General features: G+C 33.8%; 1 long non-coding RNA gene across 1 annotated transcript; it reads right to left on the bottom strand.

Annotated features, from left to right (window-relative positions):
• Positions 1–8,307: 8,307 nt before the first annotated feature.
• Positions 8,308–11,728, bottom strand: LOC107874915. Its single transcript, XR_001675643.2, has 2 exons — positions 11,442–11,728; positions 8,308–8,537 (listed from the first exon to the last, which is right to left on the bottom strand). It is a non-coding gene; the product is annotated as an uncharacterized LOC107874915 (long non-coding RNA).
• Positions 11,729–13,981: the final 2,253 nt, after the last annotated feature.

The raw sequence follows: 13,981 nt of genomic DNA, 5'->3' as shown, positions 1-13,981 counted from the left end.
TTATAAGCATACATGCAGTGGCTGACACTGTTTCGAAATGTTATGCAGAAATGAAATGATGCTTCGGAAGGGATACAACCCTTCAACGAAATGACACACTATTTCATGAAATGGTATGCCTGTTTGGAAAAGGCACACTCTTTGTATGAACAAACATGATTTTTCAGAAAGGTCACACCTTTTAAATAAACCATTGCCACCTTTTCCAAGAGGCATCTGATAAGCTATATAACCTGCTTTCTTCTACAGGTTTAGATACAAATTTTCTGAAATAAAAAACTCTCTTCTTGTCTTCAAAATCATTCTGTTTGATCAATCAAATCATTGACTGAGTTTGTTGAATCCTATAATTTGAGGTCCTGCTATTATTTGGATTGAAGACCATTTTATCCTGAGAGAAAAATTCTATAACCTCTGGTACAGGGAGGGGAATTATTCCTTAAGGACACTCCATGAAGTCGGGGGACTTGGCCTTAAAATTTTATTTCATCTCTTTTCTGAACTTTAACACACTTCTTAGATAGATTATTCATAATCTAGTGTTGAAGGTTTTAAGGAACTTCATAAGTGTTCTTGTCTTAGACTTGAACTAGTGTTGAAGTTCGTATTTCTTATATACATATTTTTGTACCCGAATACATACTAAATAACATGTTATTGATACAATGACTTGAAATAAAGCTGTGATTGGCAAACATCTCTGGAATCTTTGCCAAAAAAGAAAAGAATGTGAATATTATTGATACATAATTATGATATAAAAGGGGACCATGTGTGGGATGTATACCCAAAGTAGGCTAGTTGGCTCGTTAGAAAGATATTTAAAGCTAAACGTACTCTTAAGGCAACAATCAAGTCAATGGAAAAGGTGGTAAGCCTGAAGTCATTCTCGATTAACAAGGTTTATCACCAATTTAAGGATGTATACCAAAAGTTACCTTAGAGGAAGCTCGTGTGTAATAATGGTGGCTACCTAAAATGGATATTCATTTTGACACCTGTTGCTAATAGAAGGGTAAATACAAGGGATAGACTAGCACAGTGGGATATTGATAATTCTACCGATTGCCCCTTGTGTGAGACGATGAATAAGTCAATCGATCACCTATTTTTGAGTGCAATATCACAACATCTATGGGAGTAGATTATCGAATTGGGCACGAATTAGTAGACAACCTATGAACGGGAGGGATGAGCTTGCTTGGTGTGCTAGCAATATTCAGGGAATTTAACAATGGATCAATTGTACAAAATATATTTAGTAGGGGATATATATTTTATATACTAAGAGTGAAATCAACAGATTTCCTAGGGCAAAAATGGAATGTAGAAAAAATTATTTGACTGGTCGTACAAGGGGTTCATTACCGGGGAAGCAACATCAAGAAACTTGTGTGTGATTTAGATAGACTTAACTACTACTCTTAGGAATTGTAGTACTATATGACATATAATGTAACACCCCACACATTCTAACTAGAAATCAAACTGTTGTTCTTATGTGTGTAAGATCTAATTAAAATTATTTCCAAGTGAGAATAAGTGTCATGATCGTTATCTTCGTGTTTGAAGTACTTTCGAGGTGAAAGATCTTTATAGGAATCACTTAGAGCAAAGTTGAGCTAAGAACCTTTGATTCGGCTAAATCTTTGTATTCGATTTACAAGGTTCTACTTTGAGCATGTATAAATTTTGATACAATTAGAATTTTGTAGTTCAAGACCCACCAATTTGTAGATGATTGAGTCAGCTTTCCAATAATTCCAATTTCACCTTAATCCGATACCCGAGCGAAAGGTTATAGCCATTTTAGTGAGAGAGGCAGTAGCTGCATGAGATTATCATGCGACACACGCTCCATTTCGGCGCTCCAGAGCATGCGACGCATGCTCTATTTCACCCCTGAGGTTTCCAGCTTTCAGTCATATTTTTCTAGGGGCATTTCAGTCTTTTTACATTACCTAAAATCTTCCAAAACACAAGATTTAAGCCCCCAAAGATCTTTTGTTACATTATTATTCTCTCTATCTCTTCAAGAAAACCCTAAGCCCCCAAAGATCAAGAATCACACTCTTAGGTCAAGATTTCCAAGATACAAATGAAGATTTGAGTTCCATCCTTCAAACTAAGTAATCTAAGGTACGTGGGGTTTTTCTAAACTACATGGGCTTATCAAAAATATTTTGAGTAAGTTTTAAAGTCATGGAATCATATATTTATGAAGGGTTTTATATTTACATAGAGAGTTATGCATTGTGAACCCTATTGATGATAAAGTTTTGGTCTTGAGGCCTTTCCCTTGAAATTGATTGTTACTCGAATATATATGTATGTATTTGATTTTTTGAAATTTGAATTGAGAGCATGAAGATTTATACTCCCTCTCTTGTTATGAAGCATCTTGATTTCATATGTTATGAATTATTCAATTGCATATTGAGGAACATGATACAAATGTCTTTATTATTGTTTAAGACTTTTATTTTTGTTATGAATCGAAGAGAGGGTGTTTCTTGTTAATATAAATGAAAAGAGATGATTTAAAGAGTTGCATGACTTGCTACAAAGTAATTGACCACCACATGTTTAAGAATTGAAAGAGAGAATCTTTGCATAAGTTTTTATGGATTTCGATATACAAACTCGCTTATACCGTTTGAATGATTTGGTGGCCCAAACATTATGTTTTGAATGAAGTGATTGTAAGATGATATTTTATGGCTTAGAGATATGACCTGCAAGTTTTGGTAGGACGATACCAAAAGAGATAATGCCATGATAATGCAGATTTTACTTCAGATTTTTAGATTTTTAAATTTAGATGGTGCATGTTTAGAAAGAGTTAAAAATGGTCTTAAAGAGAGTGGTTACCCAAAGAAGGAATGAGCCCAGAAAAATCATTATCCAAAATCGTGTTTTGCTGATACGAGTTATTATGTTACACAAATAGGAAATTATACGTTGGCGATGGCCTTGTGGCGTAGTAGATAAGAAGATACTCCAACCCTTGTGACAAACTTAGGTTAGGGGCTTGGCTGCCAACTCAAGGGCGGATTCCATATAGTCCGTGGGATTGTAGAGTTATAGGGTGTACCACCAAGCTCAGAAGTAAAGCAAAGAGCGAGTCTCGATTTCAAAAAACTGTCTCAAAGTCTTTTAAGTTTGCCCATATGTTTTCATATATTATATGTAAAATGTTTCATAAATTTCTCTCACTTATTTTATATAAAAATATGTTATTTTGGATTGATCTACATACCAGTACATCTGTATTGACCCCCTATATTTTAAGATTTGAGGCACAGTCTCAGGTTCAGCTAAGCTGTAGATGGTTTGTCCGAAGTTTGCAGTTGGTGAGCCTCCCATATTCTGGAAGGTCTTGGTTGTTAAAAATTACTATTTTATTTTGTTTCATGGTCCGACTGGGGCTTTGTCCCCATTTTTAGACGTATATTGACTCTTGTGTTGTTAGAGATTTCACAGACTGGTGTCATGTGTTTTGAATGCTAAGAACTTCCTTTCGAATTGTTCGGTTTACATATGAGATTGACCATGTTTTCATATGATAATTTCTTGCATTTCTTTATATTATATGAACATTATGTATGATTGCCAGATAGAGATGAGTATCCAAGCCTTCATGCTTTGGGATGCTCGTCGCGGCCAGGTCTCCGGCTCGAATCATGACAAACTTGGTATTAGAGCACGGTTCATGGTCCCAGGGTATCTACGAAATCATGTCTAGTAGAGTCTTGCTTATGGGTGTGTTGTGCACCATACTTATACTTATAATCAGGAGGCTACCAGACATTTAGGAGTCATTTCTTATTTTTACATACTCTAGTTTGTGCTATAGTGTAGTCCATAAGAACGTTATCTGAATATCCTTCCTTGTTCTAAATTCATGGGCCATGTCTCATTGTCGAGGCAATACAAGTCTAAGAGTCTATCTTCCCCAGCGATGTGGTTCTCTCTGATTGAGTTATCCATAAAGTTATGAGATAGCATAAGGACTTGAGAGGAGTCCATAAGTGCTTCAAGATGTATTGATTAGAGTGTATACCATTATCCTGATATAATATTTCTTTTCATCCTGAGGTACGAAGTGTATTCAGTCCCCTTTCAAAATTCTTATTGCGAATGTCATGCATAAGGGTAATGATGTGTAGCAGAATGTTGGAACTATTTTTTCACCCAAGTAGTAGCATAGGTTAAAGTGTCATGACCTATTGGTAGTGAGATGGCCAAGAAGTTAGTAATGTAAAGTCACAAGGTTAGAAGTCAGAGTAAGGGTGACTTTTGTGTAAATAAATATTTTTACTTGAATAATCGTGGATTGAATAGTGGGTTGGCATTTTATAGTGATAGACTAATGTGGTAGCAACATCTGTAGACTATATGGTAGTCTGTAAATGAAGTGGCTGGCTAAGATTATTATTTATTCAAAATAGGTAAGAATCTCAGAATAGATAGTTATGGTGGTAGTAGAAATCACGTATATGCTATGAATGGAAAGGAGTAAATTAGTCAATAAGCTATGGGTAGATACTCAGTGTTGTATATGAAATTTTGATGGTAGTGGTGATGTATGCATGGGTAAGTAAATATAATGTGAGGGAGTGGGATATGTTGATAAGATCATAATGGGTTATAATATAAAATTAAGATCGACTATCCCTATTATGTGACTTTGCCCCCTTGATTGTCTTTTCTCTAGTCGTGGTAAACTAGTACGATATGTGAGAAGGTATGTAGTAGATTTAGAGGTATTGTAGTAACGTCGTGGATAGGATGAACTTATGGGTCATAGTTAAGTGAAGTAAGAGACTTAAGTTGATATTTCTATTTGATGGACTTGTATAATATGTGGCATGTTTCATCGGTGTTATATGATTGGTCTTACACAATAGACTTGAATTTTAGATGTGGATTGTGGTGGTGAGAATAGTAGCTTAAGATTAAAGATGTATGTTTTGTGGGAAAGAATTAGTAGGGCTTGATGTGATTTGTGAAAGAGCCTAAGTTGATAATTTATAAAAAGTTTAAGTAGTAATTGTGAGGTGTATGGGTACATGAGAACTAGTGTTAAAATGATGAATTGTGGTTGAGTCATTAAGTAAATAAGGGCGTAAGTATATAATAATAAGTTGCACCTCCCTGGTAGTATGGTGTTAGGCAAGATTTTACGGTATAAGTGTTGCGTGTACCTAGTTCATGTTCTGGGATTTTGTAGTATAGGAAAGACTAAGGAGTTGTTGTGTGATGTTCCTTAGAGCTGAATTAACAAAATACAAGTAGGCAATATGGGCCTTTGGTATTGTTTTCCAAATTTTGTTAAGTTGTAAGCTATGTGATTAGAGGTTTAATGCGAGTATGTTATGTGATGGAGAATAAATTGTTAAGTGTCATAGGGTGAGGATATGTATGCTCATGAGAGTGGGAGTTGTAGGGTGATGGCTGTAAAGGCTAGCGAAAGTTAAGAGTAGCATTTTTGGAAAGCAAGGCCTTCAGAGTATAGTTTATCAAGAGAGTTTAGAGTTTATGTATATGGTGATATCCCTTTTGTGTTGAGGGTTGTGGCTATAGATTTGATGAGAAGATATGCTTTCAAGTCTAGGATTGTGACTTTGATCTAATGGGATATTATAAATTAAGTTAGTTCCCAAAAATTTTCTCAGTTTGGCAAGTTGCGGGTAGGAGTCATGATAAACCTATTCCTATTCAAGCATATTCTTCCTACTTCAATTAAAGAGGCCATTGTACCAATGTCTTGTGTATTCAAGTGCTGCCTTATGTCTAAGGTCTGAGTTCTCTATGTAACTCGTGTAATGTTCCAACCTCCAAACTAAAATCAATGATGTCCCAGTGATCCAATATTCCCAGTATCCAAGCTCTATGTTATGTTGCTTATAATCCATAAAAATCCATGTCTCACGTAATGCTTGGTTCGAAGGAACTATGTTTTCATATTTTACTGATTCATTTTTATGACGGGATTAGCCAAAGTGATAAGGTTTATGCAAATAAAATAAGGAGCAATAGCCTTAAGTAGAAATCCTTGTCTCAATCACTGAACTTATGAATTCCAACCTTATGTTATACAGATCATGAGATATGTGCACCCGTGTTTCTCACTGTAGTCTGTCCTAAGAAATCACGTTGTGTCATGTTAATGCCAAATGACTCATTACTTATGATCCAGACACTTGATATCTGAAGCACTCTGTGTCTATTCTATCTTATTTTCACCTTGTGTCCCTCCTTGAGTAGATCAATAAATATGAGTTATAGTTGAGTAGTGTTTCTCTTATTCATGATGCTTATGCTCGAGTCCCTCAATAACCTGCCGTATGTTAGTATGATAGTGGTTATGAAAATGTGACGATATTTTAGGTAGGGTTATATGTTCTTAAAGGTGAAAAGTTTTAAGTGATTTCTTGAGTTAAGGTTGTAGGAGAAGGGGGAGAAGCAGATGAACTTTTGTTATGTGGAATGGTTAGGAAGGAAATATATGGCGAAAATCTTTCTGTGAGTGTTTGAAATTGTTGGTCTTAGTGGGAGATCCTTGAAGTGGGGGTAGTAATGATAGGCTTGAAAGTTGTGATTAATGAAAACACAAACCAATACGTTGTATGGTTAGTACTCCTTGATTTGAAACTTGAGTGTGTTTGATAGTAGTGATAAGGTGAAAAAATACTCTTAAAGGGATGTAGAGTATGAAGTCACATAGCTTAAGCTAGCATTTCTTTTCTCCAATGTTAGACTTCAACATAAAAGTACTAGGCAGTAAGAGTCACATTCTTGTGGTTAGGTCTGTTATGAAAAAAAATTATAAGATGGAAAGGGTGAGATATGCTATTTAATGTTGGGGCATAGCTGAGTAGTGTCTCGAAGTTTAAGTCTATTCATTGTACCTTATAAGGCAGAGAATGCTTCTAATCCTATGTCCCGTGAAAACTTTATTTCATGATTAATATCGATGTAAATCAGACCTGTTATCACCAAATTAACTCATGCCTTATGTTGTGATGATAATGATTCATAGAACTCATGTGCAAGATCATCTCTATGTAAAGTCTTGTTACCTCGCGCTTCGTGCTTACATGTTCACTAGGGGTTATCATGAAGCTCATTTGATACCTTTGCATATTTCGTTGTGGAAAAATATTCAATGAAAAATTATGTTCTTTATTCTACACTTTTAGAGCTGCAAAAGTCCCTACTCATCATTTGGGGACGAATGATCCCAAGGGAGAGATAATATAACACCCCGCACATTTGAACTAGAAATCGAACTGTTGTTCCTAGGTGTGTGCTCTCTAATAGAAATTATTTCCAAATGAGAATAAGTGTCATGATCGTTATCCTCGTGTTTGAAGTGCTTTTAAGGTGAAAGATCTTCATAGAAATCACTTAGAGAGAAGTTGACCTAAGAACCTTTGATTCAGCTAAATCTTTGTATTTGATTTTCCAAGGATCTACTTTGAATATATATAACTTTTGATACAAATAGAATTTTGCATCTCAAGACCCACCAAATTGTAGATAATTGAGTCAGCTTTCCAAAGATACCAATTTCGCCTTAATTCGATACTTGAGCGAAAAGTTATAGCCATTTTTGTGTGAGAGGCAGTAGCTGTGCGCGATTATCATGCGATGCACGCTCCATTTCACACCAGAAGTTTCCAACTTTCAGTCACGTTTTTTTAGGGGCATTTCAGTCCTTTCCCTTTAACTAAGACCGTCCAAAACACAAGATTTAAGCCCCCAAAGAGCATTTGTTACATCATTATTATCTTTTTCTCTTCAAGAAAACCCTAAGCCCCAAAGATCAAGAATCAAGCTCTTAGGTCAAGATTTCTATGAGATGGATGAAGATTTTGGTTCTATCCTTCAAACCAAATAATCTAAGGTACGTGGGGTTTTTCTAAACTACATGGGCTTATTGAAAACGTTTTGAAAAAGGTTGAAAGTCATGGAATCATATATTTACGAAGGGTTTTGAATTTACATAGACAGTTATGCATTGTGAACCCTATTGATCGCACTACAAGAAATAACGCCTTTAGTGGCAACAAAAGTCGCCACTAAATCTCCAAACGTCACAGCAAAAGACATTTAGTGGTGACTGGGGGTCGTTGGTGTTATAACTGTAACTAAATGTTACTTGTGGCGACATAAAAAAGTCGCCACCAAAAGAGGCTTTTTGTGATGATTTTCCTTGCCACAAAAGATTTTCTACATCGCCACAAAAAATACTAGGCAAAGTGTCCACCAAGAGGGTCCCCACTGAATGAAAGAATTTAGTAGCGACCCAAAGTCGTCACAGAAAATGACTAGAGGCGACTTCACCTTGCTACAATAGGCAATTTCAATATAGAGGAATTACACCTTTAGCGGCAACTTATAGTAACCACTAATATTAATATTTTTTTAAAAAAATTAATATAAATTTGTTGTACAATTATTTCTTAATACAAAATTTAATGTCTTCAGATTCCTAGTCAATAATTCTTCATCATTTAAAGGACCTTTCCCTGTAAAGAACAAAGTAAAGAGTCATTTCGATAGCTTGAAATTGAGTTAGAAAAGATTTGATCACAACAATAGAAGAAATTCATGCTAACTAGCATGTTAACAGAAATGTATTACAAGTTTCTTACTCACAACTACACAGTACACATGGATAGATACACCCAATGTTGCAATAATTCCTCAAACAAAAGGTAAACAACAAAGCAGTTTCTTATCAAATATTCACATAAATAACTAAATTTTCTTTTCTTCTTTTTCTTGAGTCACTATAAGTTAAACATTCAAAAAAATGTCTAGAGTGCACTGTAAGCTAGATATTCTTGTACAATCCAACTAAGGGAAGCTACAAAGAATAAATCAATATCGAAAGGTACATTTTCTAATACTGCTAATTGATCGTCACAATACTGCTCAAAGAAAAATTGCCATAAAAATTTAAACTTGCAAATCATAATCTTATTCACTTCTACTGAAAATCACTTCCAAAATGTCCAACGCAAACTCATTTCACCTAGGCAAATCAGAATCATACACTGAAGCTTTATAGGAATTAAAGTATATCAAAAATAATCTTCAGTAATACTCCTAATATGAAACAATAAAAACAGCAAAAGATGCAAAAGACACACATCTGATTCGTTCTAATGAGCACTACAAAAATATACTCTCTCCATTTCAACTTATTTTTCAACTTTTAACTTGCCACCTATGTTGCTCGAACTCTTTAAAAATGTTGAAAAGTGTTGAGTCAGATCCTTCAAAAATTATATATTTTTAAAGGATCCGACATGGGTGCGGTAACATTTTTGAAGAGTCTGAGCAACTTAGCTTTCCACTACCTTAGGAGGTAGAGAGGATGCTTCTGAAGTATCCCTGGCTCGTAGTATGTACTACGACAACAAATAACTGAACAAAATTCAAAAAGGAACGTGAAGGACTCATCGAAAAATCATTTTGAGTAACTTATCAAGAGAATCTTTCATATATTTTTAGACAATAACCAAAGGACATGCTACGAGTGTTAGCATCAGTTGTTACACAAAGAAATTATCCAAACCAGTAGCACAAAAAATCTCTTCACAAGTAACCAAAAATCAAACCAACTACATGCCCATTTATGTAGAACTTCAACCTTAAAAGTATAGCAACCCCATCTCAATACTGACAAGGAAAATTGCAAATATTATTCTACCTTGAAACGAATAAAGAGGATGAACATTCCCTAGATGAATTAGGGTAAACAAGAATTATTAATGGGAAATTAAAGCTGGTCATTCTTCTCGTGTATGTAGTTTTATTTGTTATACATTCAAGCTGATGCATTTACAGAATGTCAACTAAAGAACATTTATAAAATTCTAAAACATTTTAACTCCTCTAATGAATCAAATAAATGATTGATAGCTTCGAAAACTAAAAGTTAATGGAGGAAAACGTATAAGCAACATGTCATAAGATGCTCCTTCTATACCAATAATTTGCTATTTTCCTAGAAAAAGAGCATTGAGGATGGCACTCTAAATTATAAATTGGGAAGGGACAAAGAAAATAATACAATGAAACAAAAGGAATACCATTTGGATAGTACATCTACTGGCATTTCATATCCATATTTAAAACGAAACTCAGCAGCTTCATTTCAAGCTTGTTGAACCAAGGTTCTTGCATCAGCTAAAATTGAAAACATGTTGAAACAAATTGTAGAATCATAAGCTCTGGAAGGAGCTATGCGTTCATATTCACATATTGACAGTAATATGACCCATAGCTAAATAAACCTAAAAATAAATAAATGGATAATTTCTTAAACTCAAATTGTACCTAATTAGTTCATTAACCTTAAACTATAGCCTCAGTAGCAAAGCATTCTCTTTTGGGGCTAAGCAACGATGCTAAATGAGATTAATAGGCATCCATACATGAAAGTTAAGGGTGAAAGTTTTCACATTTCTTTAAACAATTATACGCTATCACAAAAAGGACGATATATCGATATGTTCCCTTGCTTCTAGAGGAAAAGGTAGATAGATATAAGATGAATCTTTATTAACTGGTAGTTTGTCAAGAAAAGATTAAAAACATTATTTTACATGTCTACTTGAACCCCATAAAAATTGCAAGCCTGTCATGCCGGTAGCCAATAGTCCGAGATACTTGGTAATAGGGAACAAATGGGAAACACTGGTCTGATCCAATAGCTTGTCCTGCTCAGCCTAAATACACATAATGAATCAAACTCCACAGCAGGTCTAGATTTCCAAAATTACAGGTCTTAGGACCTCTGACTTAGGACCGATAAGTGCATATAAACTAGTACGATATGCAAAATAAACTAACACCACTAGCCACAAGAGCCACCAACTAATCAAAACTTTAATCCAAGCAGAGTTATCATCTTTGTTAGAGGACCAAACATAGTACTCTTTACACAGTAAAGATATGGTCATTTTTTTGTAGAATTGATATGGACTTGCATAGAATTGTACAACATGTTGGTCACCTCAAATCTAGCAGGTTAGATGCCACGAAATCAGTAATTTTTCTAGTATGCGAATTATGAGTTTCTCCATTTACACAGATCAGGTACATTCCAATTCTATTCAACTTTCACAAGATTCAAGAGCTCATATTCATTAACTTATTTGATTTCCAAATTGATCTAATGGTTTCTCTTGATAATTTTTATGACTATTACTTCAGTATTTTCTTCCATTACCATCAGATAATTTAAATATAAATCAAATTAGTGTATTAACAACCCAAAATTTTAAAATCCAGCTATTTTCATATTTTCTTTTTTCAGCTAGCTTAGAATAGCTAATAGAGTTACTACAAACAGTTTACACTTAAAAAGAAAAATGATAGCAACAATAGCCAACACATAAAACGTTCATCAAAATGATTACATGTAGGGTGACGATCACATTAGAAAGAGACGAGGGAGCGGCATCGGTGTTGGTGATGCATTTCTCTGATTGGTTTGGCAGTGGTGGCTCGAATCTGAAGCAATGACGATGACTAGGGTTGGGTTTTTTTTGGTGGTAGAGAGGAGGAAGGGAAAGGGGTCGTGTAGTCGCCGGCCGACGGCAGCCATGATGGAGAGAGTAAGAGAGATGAAGAAAAAGTGTAGAGAGAGTCTAGAGAGAGAGAGGGGTCGGTTGGTGAGGAAAAAAATAAATTAGAGTTTAGGTTAATTGGGATAAAAGATAATAAAATGGTGATGGGATCTCAGCCATTGGATCGATTTTGATCAACGGCTGAGATTAAAGTAATCTTAAAAAGGAGTTAAAGATAGAATAATATCAAATTGACTAAAATTGATATTAATTAAACACAAATTGGCTAGAAATTAAATAAACTAGGAAAATTAGTTTAAATTAGGCTGCTATTTAAATATAATAATATAATAAGGTGTCGCTATTAAAATAGGCAACGCAGGTAAAATTAAGATTACGTAAAAAGAAAAAATATTTTAGAAAATTTTCGTCAATAATGAATTAGTTGCAAATTACCACCACCACCACCACCACCACCACTACTACTACTAATAATAATAATAATAATAATAAATGAAAACTAGATAATGTATTAGTTGAATTAATCTTGGTTCATTTATGATGTGCATAGTTGAGATTCTTTCACAATTTTTTTTAAAACATTTAATTTTTTTCTTCATCTATTTGAAAAAGAAATAAAGGCACAATAATGGACTTTACTTGAAAATAAGAAAAACAGTCGAGCAACAGCAACCAACGCAACTCCAGTAGGCAAAGGCACCAGCACAAAACTGTCTCTCGATATTTTTGGAGTCTCAATCAGAGCTCTTAATTTGAAACCGTAGGCTTAATGGGGTTTTGGATTGTCTATATATAAAATACATATCCAAAATATATTTTCAAATAACTTAATTTATTTTTTGAAGGAAAAAACAACGCAAAACGAAAATTTGAACTTTTAATTTGGTTTACTTTTAAACTTTTTGGGCTTTTAATTTAAATCATTAATTATTCTCTATTTTTATTATTATCATAAATAAATTTCTTTTGTAACTAATGTAGTAAAATATCTCGAGCTGAGAGTCTTTTCAAAAATATCTTTTTTACCCTACAAAGATAAAAGTAATATCTACGTACATCTTACACTGCCAAACGTCATTTGTGGAACTACATATCCAGTCAGATCCCTCTATAATGTCACCTCATTATAACCACAAAAAAAATTTCAATTTACCTATATAAGTGGAACGAATAACAAAATAGAAGGATTAGTGGCGAAAAAAAAGGTGGCCACAACAGATCTGCCTTTAGCAATAATTAAATCGCCAAAAAAGACTTTTGGTAGCGACAATTCGTACGTCGCCACTAACCCAAATTTTGTTGAAAAAATTACTGCATATTTGTGGTGACCTACTCGTAGTCACCACTAAATATGTCACTATTAGTGGCGACTTTAACGGTCGCCCCTAAATCTTTTATCTTTTGTGGCAACCTTATATGTCACCAGAGAAATCCTAACTTTTGTGACAACTGTTTGTGTCGCTATTGAAAGTCATCACAAAACGCTGTATTTCTTGTAGTGTGATGATAAAGTTTTGATCTTGAGGCCTTCCTCTTGAAATTGATTGTTACTCGAATATATATGTATGTATTTGATGTTTTGAAATTTGAATTGAGAGCATGAAGATTTATACTCCCTCTCTCACTACTAAAAAAAGGGGAAAACCGACCACAAAAACCGACCACATATGGTCAATTTTCCTCAATTTTTGACCATAAAATCGACCAAAATGTGTGGTTGGTGAAGTAGTGGTAGCTTTTTAAAAATCAACCACAAGTGGACGTTTTTTTAAATATGTATATATATTTTTAAAATTCATTATTATTTTAGTAAAATTAGAAAAAAAAACCAACCACAAGTGGTCGATTTTTTATTAAATTAATTAATTAATTTTAATATTAAATCGACCACTGGTGGTCGATTTTTTAATAAATTAATTAATTAATTTAATAGAAAACCGACCACAAGTAGTTGGTTTTTTAATAAATTAATTAATTAATTTAATAGAAAACCGACCACAATTAATTTATTAGAAAACTGACCATTTGTGGTTGATTTTCTATTAAATTAATTAATTTATTTATTAATAAATCGACCACAAGTAGTCAGTTTTTATTAAATTAATTAATTAAATTTAATATAAAACTGACCACAGCGGTCGGTTTTCTGGAAAAAAAAATTTCAAAACCGACCACAAGTGGTCGGTTTTCTGGAAAATTTAACAAAAAATAAAAATCAAAACACAAATATAGCATGCAACAACAACAATCTAATACAACAGTAACCAAATCAAATATAGCAGCAACAACAACAAAAAACCACATTTAAATACATTCGAAAGTGTACAACACGTACAAAATATCCAACAAAAATTAGTATGAAAAAACTA

Source organism: Capsicum annuum, chromosome 6 (genome assembly GCF_002878395.1).
Source record: "Capsicum annuum cultivar UCD-10X-F1 chromosome 6, UCD10Xv1.1, whole genome shotgun sequence".
Classification (NCBI taxonomy): Eukaryota; Viridiplantae; Streptophyta; class Magnoliopsida; order Solanales; family Solanaceae; genus Capsicum; species Capsicum annuum.
The sequence above is the reverse complement of the archived record's forward strand: the minus strand, read 5'-3'. Positions and strand labels throughout refer to the sequence as shown.